Source organism: Lissotriton vulgaris, chromosome 1_2, assembly GCF_964263255.1.
Source record: "Lissotriton vulgaris chromosome 1_2, aLisVul1.2, whole genome shotgun sequence".
NCBI classification, from domain to species: domain Eukaryota; kingdom Metazoa; phylum Chordata; class Amphibia; order Caudata; family Salamandridae; genus Lissotriton; species Lissotriton vulgaris.
In genome coordinates, this window is record NC_141686.1 from 144,833,376 (window position 1) to 144,847,110 (window position 13,735).

The window sequence follows — 13,735 nt, forward strand, 5'->3', positions numbered from 1 at the left end:
AGAGCACGGCCCATCAAGCAGGGCGCCTCGCAGACAGCATGCATTGGTTTCAGCACCACGGGCGGAGCCGTCGGAAGTGGTCTCTCTGTTGCCAGGTGAGCAGTTAGCTGCACAGGCCAAACCTATTATGGTGTCTGTGGGCACAGGAGTGTTGTGGAAGTCGCGTAAAGTAGAGAGTGGTGTTACAACTGGTGCTTCCAGTACGGTTAAAGAGCCATTGGCCAGTAGAGAATTGAAAATCAAAAGTTACCTTATATGGGGGTCACAAAGCCTTTGGGTGCTCATTTGATGTTGGCTACAAAAGTACGTATTTGGATCGGTGAGTATGTTGAACTGCTTAAGCTACTACACCGGGAAGCCCGGTCTAAAGTGGGGTCTAAAGAAGAGGAGTTTTGAGTTGGCAAAACGTACTAGAGTCCCTTTAAATATTGAAATGTGGACAGCTGCATTCCTTATTTATCCAAGTGTATACTGTGAAAAGTTTCCAGAGAGCAGCGTGTCTCTTTTTCAATACATGGATGTCATACGCAAGGCGCAGATTACTGGAAGGGGGTTTGCCTGGTCCCAAAATGATGAGGAGTTCAGGGCCAGGATGGCTTGGGATCCGGAGGCCAAGTGGGGGGAAGACTATTTTTATAGCGATTGGCTTCCCTCTAGTGTCCGGCCCTTTCAGAGCAAGCCCACCCGGGGAGGGGTGGGAGCTACTTCAACCATTCAGTCAGGGATTGGCGCATGCCGGGATTTTCACGAGGGACCTTGTACCAGAGATTATTGTAAGTTTAGACACGAATGCCCTGGCTGTGGTAGGACACACCCATTTTCAGATGCTGGGATAACCAGCCAGCAGGAAGCCAACAGGGGAAACAGGCGAGTGCAGGTGATTCAGGGACGCCCTCACAGTTTTCAAGGGGTAGGGGATCCAGAGGTTCTAAGGGTGTTGTGTCCAAGGGCTCATACACTGGTTAAGTTGGAGGGGTTGCGCCTTGCGCTTCAGGACTGTGAAGATGAAGCAGTAATAAAAAATAAAAAAAAATAAAAATAAAAAAAAAAAGTAAAATTGATGGATGGTTTTGTATTTGGTTTCGGCTGGGTTACATGGGCTCAAGGGAAATGAGATGGTCTGATATTTTGAAATCAGCATCTGAGCATGGTGCAGTGGTGCAAGACAAGCTAAATAAAGAAGTACAAGAAGGAAGGATGGCTGGCCCCTTTTTCATGTTTGGCCGATCCTTAATTTAATAATGTCACCTATGGAGTGGTCCCGAAGAAAGGTCCGGGACAATTCAGGCTTATTCAACAATTATCATGGCCGGAAGGGTCGTCTGTCAATGTTTTTATTGACTCAGAGGCTGTTTCAGTCTCTTATTCCTCAGTTGACGTGGCCATGTCACTTGTTGTGACCGCGGGCGCAGCTGCTGGGATGGCCAAGTGTGATATAAAGTTTGCATTCCGGCTGTTGCCTGTCCACCCGGTGGATTGGTGTCTCCTAGGTATACAATTTTCAGGTGAATGGTATGTGGACAAGGCTCTGCCGATGAGATGCTACATTTCATGTGCTCTTTTTGAGTGTTCTAGTACTCTTCTGCAATGGTACTCTAGTCTTCAGTCTTGTCACTCACTGGTAACGCGCTACCTGGGTGATTTTTCTTTGACGGGTCCCCGGGCTCCACGGAGTGCCAGTCTGCTCTGGACACTTTCCAAGGGCTCATGGAGGATCTGGGAGTTCCTTTGGCTCCCGAGAAAACGATGGGTCCTGCCACTGTTTTGTCCCTTTTAGGTATTGAGTTTGATTCTGTTTCAATGTGGGCTCGCCTGCCCGAGGACAAACAGGTGAAAATGTTGGAGTTACTGGAGACCATGTTATCAAAAAGGAAAGTGTTGGTGAAAGATGTTCAGGAGCTACTAGGCCATCTCAATTTTGCCTGTAGGGTGGTGAGGGCAGGCAGGATTTTTTGTCGAAGAGTGGGCAGGGCTCTTGCAGGTCATCAGTTGCCTCAACATCGTGTTCGTTTGTCTGCTGGTGTCAAGGAAGATTTGAGAATGTGGAGAATTTTTCTTTCCTCCTTTAATGGTGTTCCTTTGGTGCGGGACCTTGACTTCCAGTGGGATGTGCAGATGTTCTCGGATGCTGCTGGCAGTGATGGTTTTGGGCTGTATTGGAATGGAAGATGGTGTGCTGTACGTTGGCCGGATGAGTGGTTGAATGGAGGTCGCAGCATTACCTTTTTAGAGCTTTTCCCTTTGATGGTGGCTTTGACCCTGTGGGGGGAGGCATTGGCACACAAGAAGGTGCTTTTCGTGTGGATAACATGGCTGTAGTGGAGATCGTGAACAGACAGTCTGCCAGGGATGAACAGGTATTGAAGCTCATGAGAGTCTTCGTGCTGGGTTGCTTGAAACACGACAGTCATTTTTGTGCTTTGCACTTTCCTGGGGTGGTCAATGACATGGCGGATGCTCTGTCTCATTCATAGTGGGGGAGATTCCGTGGACTGGCGGGAGACACAGACAGAACTCCGACCCCGATGCCGTTTCATCTGTGGCATGTAGGCAAGGTCGGGTCGTACAACTGGTGGTAGGTTCCTTGCCTGTGTCTACGCGTTTCGCTTATTCTCTGGCCTGGAGGGAGTTTCTGGAATCCGGTGCTTCTAGGCGCGAAGAAGTTGGCGCCGTTCTGAGGATGTGGTGAACTTCATTTTAGACCTAATGGATAGAGGGTTGACCAAGGTAACCATTGCGGGGAAATTCCAGATAACAAGGGTATGCTATTAGACTTAGGGCCCCTTTGTCTTGTTAGGTCCTGGCTAGGTTGATCACTATTCTACCTTCTGTTTGTTCAGTTGACTTTGAGTCATGTTTAATTTCCATGTTGATGGCGTTCATGTTTTTGGAGCTTTCAGGGTGTTGGAGTTGTTGGGTTCTAAACACAAGTGTGCCTATTCTGGCGGGATGTTTTTTGTTCAGATGAGGGGGTGCATGTCTGGCTGGCCAGCTCCTAACCGATTATACGGAATAAGGGAAAGGTGTGTGGTTGCAGGCGCGTGCTCCAAGGCTTACTTGCCCTTTACTGTTGGCGCGGCGCTGGCGTTCATTTTGTGGGGGTGGTGATGAGCAGCTTGTTTTTCAGCACATTGATGGTACCCCTGTTGCAACATACCAATTCCGAATGGCTTTGCACAAGGCTTTGCAGCACTGGGGACTGGATGGGAACTTATATGGGACGCATTCTTTCAGGATTGGTGCTGCGACCGAAGCCTTCAACAGAGGTTGGACTGACAGAGATATCATGAGATTGGGGCGTTGGTCTTCAAACTGTTTTCAGCCCTACGTGAGGAGTCCAGCGGAGGAGGCGCATGCGTCATCTTCCTTCCCATGAGTTCTAACTCTGTTTTCTTTTGTAGGATCGGTTGCTGGGCCTCGTTCTCCGGTGGTGACAGTTTGGATATTTGGGCATTCCTTCGTGAAGTGGGCCCGAGTCCAGGTGGCACAAAGTTACTTTGGAGAACTCCTGGGTTTCATTGCTCAAATGTTTAATGTGGTTTGGAAGGGGACAGGTGGGATGCTCTGGAGAGAGCTAACCCCTTGTCTTAACAACAATATGGTGGGCGGTCTATGTCCTGATATTTTGGTCATCCATCTGGGGGAGAACGATCTCTGTGCTACCTAAGGTGTGGTGTTACTTGGAGTTATTAATAGGGATCTGGGCCTTATTAAGGAGCTTTGGGATGGGTGCCATGTCTTTTGGACGGAATTGATACCGCGTAGGATCTGGAGAGGGGCAGGTAATCCCAGGGCTGTGGACAGAGCCAGGAAGAAGGTAAACTCGGAAGTTTCATGCTGCTGCCGTGGTCTTGGTTTTAGCAGGATTTCCCATAGGGAAATTAAATTCGAGACAGTGGAATTTTTCAGAGATGAGGGTGTTCACTTGTCCAGGGTTGGAATGGACATACTTGTTAGAGTTCCGAGAGGTTTTGGCGCGTTCGCTTGCTATGCAGCGTTAGTATTGGTACGGTTTTGTTTCGTGTTTCCTGTTTGGGGGGGGCAGAAAGGGAGGTGGGTAGTTTCTCTCCCCCTCTACCTTTCTGGGGGGCGGGGTTTTTGGTTGTATCGGTGCAGTTTATGGTAGATTGTTTGATGAGTATTGGATCGATGCTTTGATTGACAGGTTCAGGGGAATGTTGGTCATTGTTTGACCGTTCAGGTTTTGGGGGGTATTGGCAGGAGTGAAGGGTCAGGCAGGGTTTATGGTTATAGAGGGCCTGGATTTCAATATGTGATTGGGGGTTGAGGAATAAAGGTTTTAAATGATGACGTAATGATTTAATTTGATGACGTAATGTTTTATTGATGATGTGATGTTTATAATATTGTTGTAATGTTGTAATGCTGTATTGTTGGGTGGGGGAGGGGCCAAAGAATGTTAGGGGAGGGGGTGGGGGGCGGGGTTTGTAGTTAATTATTTATTTAGTGAGTTATAGTTTTGTAAGGCGTTGCCAAGGTTTTATATTTGTGATGTGCACCTGTTTCCTAATAAAGTGGCCTTTTACACACTCAGAACAATCTCGGTCTACTTTACTCCCACCCCTCGCCCTCCCTCCCAAGGGGGGCTTGGGGGAGGGAGCTGACCGCAGGGAGGTCCCCTCCCCCGGGCGGTTTGGGAGGGCTGCGAGGGGTTTCCTGAAGTTGCTGGAATGTTCTGGCACTTGGGCTGGCCTAGTAGGACTGGCCAGCCCAATTGCAAGTCTCCCTGGCCCCGCCTCCTAGCCACCATTTTAGGTTTGGTGACCTGGTGGCTAGGAGGGCTGGTAGCGTTTTTGTCCCACCCTCCCTCCCATTTTTTCGTTCATTTTTCTGTGTTTTTTGCTCCCCCCATTTTGTCCAGCCGGGTTTTTCTCCTTCCTTTTAATTTTTAACTTTAATTTTATTAAAGGCTGTTTTCTTGGGTATAGGTGTGCAGGGGGTTTTTTTTTCTTGTGCTTTGTATTGTCGCTAGGAACAGGTGCTGTGCGGGGTTTTTGGTTGTATCGGTGCAGTTTATGGTAGATTGTTTGATGAGTATTGGATCGATGCTTTGATTGACAGGTTCAGGGGAATGTTGGTCATTGTTTGACCGTTCAGGTTTTGGGGGGTATTGGCAGGAGTGAAGGGTCAGGCAGGGTTTATGGTTATAGAGGGCCTGGATTTCAATATGTGATTGGGGGTTGATGAATAAAGGTTTTAAATGATGACGTAATGATTTAATTTGATGACGTAATGTTTTATTGATGATGTGATGTTTATAATATTGTTGTAATGTTGTAATGCTGTATTGTTGGGTGGGGGAGGGGCCAAAGAATGTTAGGGGAGGGGGTGGGGGGCGGGGTTTGTAGTTAATTATTTATTTAGTGAGTTATAGTTTTGTAAGGCGTTGCCAAGGTTTTATATTTGTGATGTGCACCTGTTTCCTAATAAAGCGGCCTTTTACACACTCAGAACAATCTCGGTCTACTTTACTCCCACCCCTCGCCCTCCCTCCCAATTCCTTCTTGCTGGCACATATGCACTCAACGCTGGTTAAAGAGTGTTTTTAACAGCCGCTTCTTTTCTTTCACTACTAAAGTTAGATGAATAATGTTTTCGTCCCCCATTTTACACAATCTGCAGTGAGCACTTAGTATGTCCTAGATCCAAGGCCGTGCGTATGAGAGACCAGGAAGGACCACAAACCACAACCTGATAAAATCATGTTTTAGATGTCTGGCTCACCCTGTCGGCGGGACTGCGCCGACATGGACAGTGAAGGCCCTGAATGACTATGCCGACGAAGAAACTACACACGAGTTCCCGCGCTGACTGCACTCGCTGCCAGCAGTGAGTTGAGAAAGAAGCTAGCCCTGACATAAGACTTTATAGGGGTCCGAGAGACGATTGGGAGGGCAGAGAGAAAACACAGCACGGCCTCATAGGCGAGCTCAGGCAAGACATCAGCTTTGCCTGACCCTAAGATGGCGACTCCAGGGAAGAGATGAGCAAGACTGGAGAAAATGCTGCCATAGGGACTGCTGATATGAAAGGTAGTGCCTTGTGGTGGTATGCGACGAAATTCAGCTGGCACAGTGAAGCACAGACTGGAGAGCAAACAGAGCAGAGAAAGAGAGGAGCCCTCCAGGGATGTTCCCGCCTGACCCCTAAGATGGAGACCAGGGACCAAGGCAACAAATAGGTTGAGGCAGCCAGGGAGGACCGAGACCTGCAGTTAACCCCCCCCCATGGAAGGGGGTCACTGACTAGTGGTGGCCAACTGGCATCAGCGCCCAACGGACCGCACCTATGCCACCTAAAAAGTCAGCAAGTAAGGTCACAATTGTTTTCACTCCTATGGAGAAGAGGCTTGCGCGAGATCAGGGAAACCCCGACGCTAGCATGGCACTTAGGAAAGACAACCTCGTGGCCTCCCTAAGGGAATTTAAAAACGAGCTACGCACAGAACTGAAACTAGATATAAAAGCCTCCATAGAACAACTTAAGTCTGACCTCGCGGAACGTATGACCACCCTCAAACAAGATGTCGATTCCATTGGTAGGAGGGTAATGGAGGTGGAGGCCCAGGCCCAGGCCCAGGAGTAGGACAGGAGGACAGTAGACACGCACAAAAGAGTTCAGGACCTTCATACTCTGCTTCAGCAAGCACTGCTGAAAAAAGAGGATCGTGAAAATAGGTCCCGGCGAGACAATATACGAATCAGGGACCTGGAGGAAAATGCTAAAGGACTGGACCTAGAAGCGTTCGTCGAAGGGCTCTTTGCGGAAATAGTAAGCCCATGTATAATGAAAATCAAAATAGAGAGAGCCCATCGAGTGGAGGCACTGTCTGAAGGAGAGAGATGACTAACCCGCGATGTCCTGCTCAAGCTTCACTCTTTTAAGGTGAAGGAAGCTATACTGCAAGCGGCTAGGAAGAAAGACAAGATCTCCTTTCAAGGTATCAGCAGTACGCTATTTCAGGACCTGGCTCAGTCCACACTGCAAAGACGACAACTCTTCTGGCCCCTGACAACAAAGCTATGAGCCGACAACATCCGCTATTGCTGGACGTACCCGTTTGGGCTTGCCTTTGAATTGAATGATAAGGCATGGCATGTCACAGACTTGGAGAAGGGCCTGTAACTCCTGCTGAAGAGTCAGTCTCAAGCTTCCACAAAAGAGGGGAGAACCTCTCAAACACCACCACCTCAGTGGCAAACTGTACCAAAGGGGAGGCAAACCAAGATGTAAAATGGCCTAAATATAGGCTAGAGATACATCAACGACCACAGACTCACATTAGTGAATTTCTAAGAGATGATGAAATAGATGGCTTGGACAGGTCAATAGGACATTGACTAGAATTGCAGGGAGGGCCTACCTCCTAAAGACTCCAGGGATGATAAGGACAACATACTGTATTAAGGATCAGAAGCAGCTTGAGCGGCGGGCCTAGACCGTGACGCCCGCCAACACGTCCTTAAACACGATGGACTGCATCGCTGAGGGCCAACGGGCCCTCTGGCTCAGGTTTAATTATGGTTTGGGGTTTTACTGTTGGGTGGAGGGACTTGTTTCGGGGGAAGGTGGTGACCACACAGTAGTCATAGTCAGCCCACACTGCAAATCCGCAATGGGGAGTGCCCAGTCACAGAATCGATGGGGGAAGCTGAGGGGGGCAAATGGGAGAAAGCAGCAGTGCACAATTTGATGAGGGTGGAGCAAGAAGGGAGGGTGCTTAAAAATCAAGATGGTTAGTATAGCCTACTGGAATGCAAGGGGTTAAATTCCCCTTGAAAGCACCAGAAAATGTGGAAATATCTACTAGATCATCAACACGATATAGTGGAATTAAAAAAAAAAACCACCTAAAGCATTCGGGAGAACATCGGCTCAGACATAAAGACTACTCCCTAATATACAGGTCGTCCGCAGGGATGAAACAAAAAAAGGGTAATTCTTCTCTTCCACAACATGACCAAATTCCAAACGGAAGGCATACAAGCTGATAAGGAGGGGAGAGTAATAATGGTATAAGGGAAACTGAAGTGGAGTTTATGCACATTTGTTTCAGCCTACGCACCCAACACGGGCCAGCCAGCGTTTGTGAGCGGCGGACATCTTGTGTGGGGGCTGGGGATTGGAGCGGTCTAGTCGTCACAAGGACGCTAGACCGGTACTTAAGGCAGCCATGCTGACGCGCAGCGGGCACGCGCGGCGGGCTCGCCAGAGCATCGCCGGAGTCACGCCAGAGTCCAGCCCGTCTGCGCCCGTCCGCGCACGAACGGGCCCGGGGGCAGGGATCTCTGGCCAACGGCGCACTTACTCCTCGGAGGAGTTGCGTAATCTGGATAAAGGTGATGTACGCTTGGATCATGTAACCCTGCTGAAACTCAGGAAGTACGCGATATCTCTCTCCCATAATGTGACCCCCTTAGGGCTGGACTCCTCACTGAAAATAGCTAGCTTAAATACTCGCTCGCTCCACTGCCATCACGTGGAAGTCTATAATCTGTTGCAGGACAATGAGATAGATATATTGACCCTATCAGAGACTTGGATGGGTGATAATTCGATGCCGGACATCATTGCCGCTCTTCCTAGCGGCTATGATGCTATATGGCACAATCCCCCAGGAAGTGCACGGGGGGAGGGGTAGCGGTCCTTTTTAAAAAGGCTCTGTTAGTGGAAAGACTGCTGTCAGAGACAGCCGATCTAGCTGATCTGCTGGGGGTAAAAGTTACTGTGAATAACTCATGTTGGGTGATGCTAGCCGTCTATCGCCCACCCAATGCAACCCCACTGTTCTATGACTTGTTTGGTCCCATTATGTCGGACTTATGTACCCGATATACAAAAATCGTAGTAACAGGAGATTTTCATCTACATTGGGACAAGTCCCATTGGGACCTGCCTATGCGCCAATTGGATACTATGATGTCAGCTCTAAGTTTCAAACAACTTGTGGAGGTTCCCACACACATTAAAGGTCATGTTCTTGATCTTGTGTGGACCACAGATCCAAATGTGGCCCTTAAAGATGTTGCCCCATGTATATGGACTGACCATCACTTAGTATCTTGTGAGGTACACATTAACGGCCCCATAAATAACTTACCACCGGAAGCTAGGAGAATCCGTAAATGGGCAGAGGTTGATTTGATAACCCTGACCAAGGTGCTCCGGCCAATGGATCGGGCTTTGAGCCCAGGTCGTAGTCTGGACCAGGAATACGTGGATTGTACGCGGAGCCTGACTCAGGCTATTGACCAGTTAGCACCTATAAGAACGAAGCTAATAAAAGGACCTGGTAAAGGAGCTCCATGGTTCACACCATCATTAAGGGACCATAAAAAGAAGCTTAGAGCATTGGAAAGAGGATGGAGGAAAACCAAACAGGACTCAGCTAGGAACCTCTACCGAAACTCTCTCAATCTATACAAAAAGTCTATTGCTCTAGCTAAAGCTGAATATTATGAGTCCCGCCTAAGTAAGGCAGTTAATGTACAGAAAGAGACCTTTAAGATCTTGTCGGAGATGAGTAAAAAATCTGAAAGCTCTCAGTCTCCCATAAATTGCAATGCCTTCCAGGGATACTTTATGGAGAAAGTGAGAACCATTATCCAGGAGATAAAAAGTGGCATGGCAAATGGGATGGATATGCCCACAGTCCCTCATAAGCCGGTTGACTGTACCATCGCACGGTTTCCAGAGATTGATACACTGAGTCTGGAGCAGTTGATGGGCAGAATCAAATCCGGATCTCCAGCAGACCCGTGTCCACCCAGGGTCTTTCAGGTAGCTCGCCCCTTACTGGAGGAATGCATCATCTCTCTCCTTAATAGCTCCTTGGAAACAGGGTATATACCAGCCGAACTTAAGGAAGCATGTGTAAGACCCCTCTTGAAGAAACCAGGCGCAGACCCCGCTGTGCTAAAGAACTACAGGCCTATCTCTCAGCTGCCATTTCTCTAAAAAATACTGGAACAACATGTATTAAAATCTTTGTCCATGTATCTGGAGTCTCACCACCTACTTCATGAACGACAGGCAGGGTTCCGAGCTCATCACAGCACCGAGTTGGTGATGCTCTCCGTGCTGGATGAATTGAGAGGTTTGGCTGACGGTAAGAAACCGAGCGCCCTGATTTTGTTGGACCTTTCAGCGGCGTTCGATACCGTCAGCCATGCCCTGCTTCTGGAGAGACTGAGTGACTTCGGGATCAAAGGCCTGGCCCTCAGATGGTTGCAATCCTTCCTCTTGGGAAGGACCCAAAGGATACAACTTGGGGACGAAATCTCCGAGGTGGGGACTCTAGAATGTGGGGTGCCCCAGGGCTCGGCCCTGTCCCCACTTCTATTTAATCTCTACCTGCAACCGCTGATTGCTTCCTTGGCGTGCATGGGCTGTACAGTATTTAACTATGCGGACGACACGCAGCTGTTGCTGAGTGTCGATAACACTAGCGCTGCACAACTCCAAGCCCAGAACATCTTGAGGTACACTGTTCAATGGATGACGGAAAATCTTTTGAAAATCAACCCAGATAAGACCGAGGTATTGGTGATTTCATCTACCACCTCACCATGGTGTGACCTCTACTGGCCTGCAGAGTTAGGCCCGGCTCCAAAACCTAGCCTGAATGTAAAGAGTCTGGGGATCAAACTGGACTGCGATTTATCAATGGTCAGTCAGATCTCTGCTGTGGTGGGAAGCTGCACCAACATTATCCGACAGCTACGGAAGCTAGCCCCCGTTCTCTCCCAATCCATGATGCGCTCAATCGTAGCGGCCACTGTGATCTCGAGGATAGATTACGGGAATGCCCTCTACCTTGGCCTGCCGAAAACTCTAACAAATAGGCTACAGGTCGTCATGAACGATGCTGCACGTCTCATCTTCAGGCTACCAAGACGATCCAAAGCATCCCCCCTGTTACAGAGCCTGCACTGGCTCCCTATTAAAGAGCGAGTGGAATTTAAGAATCTGTGTACATCTCATAAGGCAATCTACGGTCTGGCACCCGCCTACATCAAAGATCGCTTGGTGGTGTACAGTCCAATGAGAATTCTTAGATCTTCAGATTCTCAGCTACTGGTCTGTCCCCGGTACAAACTTGTAACCAAAGGAGGGAGAGCCTTCTCTGTGTTCGTTCCTCAGTTATGGAACACACTACCTGAGACGCTGCGCAAGGAAGGGAACCTCCTACGGTTTAGAAAGGCGCTAAAAACATTGCTGTTTAGGAGATCCATGAGTGCTATTTAGGCTAGTGGATGCCTCTTTGTGATTGCTAAGTTATTGTTTACCACCGATTTCCGAGCGCCTAGAGACCTGCAGGTGAGTGGGCGCGATACAAATCAAAAATAACAATAACAATAACAACATGTTGGGAGGGTTCGCAGAAGGCCCAATAATGCTCATGGGGGACTTAAGACTTGGCAAGCGACAGAAGATAGCACAATCTCACACAGGACACCCCCAGGCAACTTCCCTAAAGGTCTGAAACAGGCCTTCCATACAATGGGCCTCATCAATGCATGGAGGGCAATATACCCAACCACTAGGGATTACACCTTCTTTTCACATGTACACTGAACGTATTCGAAACTGGACTTCATATTTCTCAGCCAGAGTCTTATGGAGTCCCTTCAAGTGGCAAAGATTCAACCGATTACCTTCTCAGATCATGGCCTCCTATCAGTCTGCTTGTCCTGGAATAGTCCGCCGTCGGGCCCGCGGCAATGGTTCTGCCATGTCTCATTGACGAGGGACAGATTGTTAAGAGATGAGCTAAGGGCAGCAATCAAAGAATATTTTCAACTGAACCAACCCATTACCACCTTCCCTGTGAACAATTGGGACGCCTTTCAGGCGGTGTTGAGGGGCAAATACATTGAGCTGAACGCCACGCTAAATAGGCAAAGAACGCAAAGCACTAGAAGCGGAGTTCGAGATAGTAGAAACTGAGCATAAAAAGACCCCCTTGTGGTGCCAACACCAGATCAGTACCCTCAAAGGGAAAATCAATGCTATCTACACCAATAGGGTGGAATGTACCCTCCTTAGATTGTGTCAGTTATCCTATGCCCAGGGGAATAAAGTGGGATCCTACCTGGCGAGACAGCTCAGTGAAATAAGAGACAAGGAATACGTAGACGGGATTAAGGATGAGGGGGGTAGTGAAACACTCACATAAGGGTAAAGCGGATATATTTGGGTCCTTTCATAGTGCTCTCTATCAAGCAGGAAACTCAGATCCGGCAGCCCAAGCATCTTACCCAGAGTCAGTCTCGTTCCCTAGGTCTCCCTGGAGATGAGAGAGTAATTGTTATACAACAGTTTGAATTCGTCAAGGGGTGATTTGTGTAGATCCATCAAGGTTTTCGTATAGAAACTAAGAGTTGAAATTAGAAAAAACTGAAAATGAGTAAAAAAAACTGTCATTTGTGCCATCGTTTTCACCTGTAACTTCTACTAAGTATGACAGATGTTTGAAAGCAATATACTGTTACATCAGCTGGACCCTTCTGGTTATGGGGATATATAGTACTTGTTGGTTCACCAAGATCCTGAGGAACCCAGAGCCAATAACTGAGCAGCATCTTGCAATGGTTTTGTATTGTGTACCGGGTATGTAGCAATTCATTTAGAAAAATATAAACAGGAAAAAATTGGTATGAAAGTCACCAATGTATTTCTGAAATGGGAACAAAATATAAAGTTTAGAATTAGTAGCAATTTGTACATCTCCGAAATTGTGGGTACCCATACCAGCATGTGAATTATAGGTCATTTTTCAAATGTACTTCTTTTTTACACATTGTCTTACATTTGGAAGGCAGAAATGCACTGAAAGTCAATAAGTAATATCAGTCGCACCATAATTTTGTGTTTCCCTAAGTCTCCCGATATAAATGATACCTCACGTGCATGGGTAGGTGTAGTGGCCGCAACAGGACATGGTCCAAAACGCAACGTGGACACACCACATTTTCACAGTGAAAACTGACCCTTTTTTTGCAAAGTGCCTAGCTGTTGATTTGGAACCCTAGCTCTGCTGGCACCTAGGGAAACCTAGAAAACCTATATATTTTTTAAAACTAGACACCCAGGGAAAGCCAGGATGGGGTGACTTGTCTGGCTATCACCAGGTTCTGTTACCTAGGATCCCAAACAAACCTCAAACTTTGTCATAAAATCCCACATTTTCCTCACATTTCTGTGGTGGAAAGTTCCTGAATCTTCGTGGATCCACAAAATCCCACCCGCCCCGCATTCCCCAAAGTCTTTCAAAGCAAATGGTACCTCACTTGTGTGGGTAGGCCTAGTGCTCACGACAGGAAACAGCCCAAAGCGCAACGTGGACACACCACATTTCCACAGTGAAAACGGACCCTTTTTTTGCAAAGTGCCTAGCTGTAGATTTTGAACTCTAGCTCTGCCGGCACCTAGGGAAATGTTGGACTTGGCCCTTTTTGCAGGGTCATCCCTGAACTTTTTACCTTTCTTCTATATTTTGTCTGACCTGTTTTTGTTGGTTTTATGAATCTAGGCACTTTACCACTGCTGATCAGTGCTAAAGTGCATATGCTCTCTCTATTATAAATTGAAGTACGGATTAGTGACTCCATGATTGGCTTATTTGATTTACTGTCAGACCCTAGTACAGTGCACTGCGGGTGCCCAGGGCTGGTAAATCAAATGCTGCTGGTGGGCTTGCAGTACTGGTTGT